Raw genomic sequence first — 3,376 nt, forward strand, 5'->3', positions numbered from 1 at the left:
GTAGAAAGGAGTGATATTACCTCTGTTGACGTAATCTTGTGATGGATAAATGACATCTCTGAACTTTTTGACATCTACACACTTACCATGCTCATCCTTATCTAGATTTCCGTTGGTAGGCATAGGTGTGTCAATCGATTTTGAGTCATTCATTCCAAAGCGTTTGAGTAGTTCTTTGCAGTATTTTGTTTGACATACTGTTGTACCCTCATCAAGTTGCTTAATTTGCAGTCCTAGGAAGTAATTCAGCTCCCCCATGAGACTCATCTCAAATTCACCCTGCATAACCTCAGAGAATTCTTCGACCAAGTGTATGTTAGTTGAACCAAAAATTATATCGTCTACATAGACTTGGACTAGAAGTATGTTCTTTCCCTTGTGTTTAATAAAGAGAGTATTATCCACCTTACCTCTTGAATATCCATGATCAATTAGAAATTTGCTAAGCCTTTCATACCAAACCCGAGGGGCTTGTTTAAGACCATACAAAGCTCGTTTTAATTTGTAAACATAATCTGGATTTTCAGCATTTTCAAAACCAGGAGGTTGTGAGACATATACCTCTTCATTTATGACACCATTAAGAAAAGCACTCTTTACGTCCATTTGGTAAAGCTTAAAATCATTAGAACACGCATAGGCAAGCAAGAGACGTATTGCTTCAAGGCGAGCAACTGGAGCATAAGTTTCCTCATAGTCTATGCCCTCCTCTTGGTTATACCCTTGTGCTACTAAACGTGCCTTGTTCCTAGTTATCACTCCGTTTTCATCAAGCTTATTTCTAAAAACCCATTTAGTACCTATGATATGATGATCTCGCGGACGAGGGACAAGTTCCCAAACGTTATTTCTTTTAAATTGATTAAGCTCTTCTTGCATGGCCATTAGCCAAAATTCATCAATCAAGGCCTCTTTGGCATTTTTAGGCTCTACTTGTGAAACAAAAGCGAAGTGAGAACCGAAATTACTTATCTTAGAACGAGTCATTACTCCCTTTGAAATGTCTCCCAAGATGTTGTCAATAGGATGGTATTTTGAGGATTTCCATGTTGTTGGAAGATCATTCACTTCAGCTGTCTTTTCTTCCTCATTTTCTTCATGACTAGTATCTTCCTCCTTCTCATGGGCAGCTGTTTTGGACTGATCAGTTTCCTCAACAGCTTCCTTGAGTATGTCTTCTGTAGATACACCTGCGTCATCAAAAGAAATACCTTTTCCGACATTTTTCGGATAAGACTCATCAAAATAAACATGAACAGATTCTTCAACAGTAAGTAAACGCTTATTATACACTCTATATGCTTTACTTGACAGTGAGTAACCAAGAAAGATACCTTCATCCGCTTTTGCATCAAACATCCCAATATTTTCCTTACCGTTATTCAAAACAAAACACTTACAACCGAATACGTGAAGATGTGACAAGTTTGGCTTTCTTCCTTTTAAAAGTTCATAAGGAGTTTTATTTAAAATAGGGCGAATTAAGATTCTGTTTAAAACATAACAAGTTGTGCTAACAGCATCAGCCCAAAAGTATTTTGGTAATCCACCCTCATTTAGCATTGTTCTTGCCAACTCCTCTAAAACACGATTTTTACGCTCCACAACGCCATTTTGTTGTGGAGTTCGAGGAGCTGAAAAGTTTTGCTCAATACCATACTTGTCACAGTACTTCTCAAAGTGATAGTTTTGAAATTCACCACCATGATCGCTACGAATTGTAACTATTTTGGAATTCATTTTGTTTTGGGACAGATTTGCAAAATTCTTAAAAGCAGAAAAAGTTTCATCTTTGCTATGAAGGAATATAGTCCAAGTAAATCTAGAGTAGTCATCAACTATTACAAAGCCATAGTAATTTCCACCTAGGCTCTTTGTCCTAGAAGGTCCAAAGAGATCCATATGGAGAAGCTCAAGGGGTCGTGAAGTTGAAATTATATTTTTAGATTTAAAAGAGACCCTCGTTTGCTTTCCCATTTGGCACGCGTCACATAGGTGGTCTTTTGAAAATTTCATTTTTGGAAGACCGACTACTAGATCCTTAGATACAACCTTATTAAGCAAATCGAAATTAACATGTGCTAGACGTCTATGCCAAAGCCAAGAATCATCATTCAAGGTGACTAGACATTTAGTACTTGTTAAAGATACATCAAAAAGATCAAGCATATAGATATTGTTTACTCTTATACCCTTAAACACAACGTTTTGTTCAGCATGTTCAATTATGCAGCAAGTTTTTGTGAAAGAAACTTTATAGCCCATGTCACACAATTGACTTATGCTTAACAAATTATGTTTAAGTCCCTCTACTAGGTGGACATTAGAAATAGTAGTGGTGGAGGGATTACCTACACTACCTTTGCCGAGTATAGCTCCTTTGTTATTGTCTCCATAAGTAACATATCCCTTCTTCTTTGCTTTGAAGTCTATGAAAAGCGATATGTCACCGGTCATGTGCCTTGAGCAACCGCTGTCAAGAAACCATCTTCTATCTACGGAAGCAAGACACTCATCCTACAATATCAAAAGAGAGAAGTTGGTACCCAATTTTCATTGGGTCCAAGTAGGTAAGTGCTAACATGGTTGCCCTTTGGCTTCCATTGATAAATACCTTTAGGAACAAGAAATCTCCTAAACTTGCATTTCTCAATGGTATGGCCAGCATGACAACAATAATGACATAAACCATGATGATGCGTTTGTTGTTTCTTGTTCATTAAATCCTTTAGAATAAAAGAGTATTTTGCATATGGTGGATTTAATGACTTCTTAAACAACCTAGAGTCAACAGCATAAGTAACTTTAGGTTGTAAAGCTTTTTCCAATTTGACCTTGAGAGTGTTTACCTCTTTTTGCCAAATGTGACAAGCTTCACAGTACCTAACTTTACTACATCCGTCGATGTCAATAACTTTTGAATTTTCTGCAATACTAGCTTTTAACCTTTCTAAATCGGTTTCAGCTTTGTATACTTTACCTTCCAAAAATGAAAAAATTTGTTTATCGGAAGATAATCTTTTAAAAGCATCTACAACTTTGTTATGCAGTTTTTCAAAAGCTATTTTTAATTCGGAAAAAGACATAGAAGAGAAATTATTATAATAGGCTTGTTTTACCTTTTTGTCATTGATTTTCTTCTTGTGGTAGGACAGATTTTTTGTGTGAGCCATAAGGCACAGATTTGCGGCTTCATCACCATCACTTGAGCTTTGTGTGCTTGATGAATCACTATCACTTTCCCATGCAATGTACGCTCTTCTTTGTTTGTTGTACCCTTTTGGTGAAGCTTTTCTTTGATCCTTATACTTCATAGGGTAGTCTGTTTTATAATGTCCAGATTTACCACAATTAAAACAAGATCCTCTTCCTCTAC

The sequence above is a fragment of the Lathyrus oleraceus genome, chromosome 5 (genome assembly GCF_024323335.1).
Source record: "Lathyrus oleraceus cultivar Zhongwan6 chromosome 5, CAAS_Psat_ZW6_1.0, whole genome shotgun sequence".
In the NCBI taxonomy this organism is placed as follows: Eukaryota; Viridiplantae; Streptophyta; class Magnoliopsida; order Fabales; family Fabaceae; genus Lathyrus; species Lathyrus oleraceus.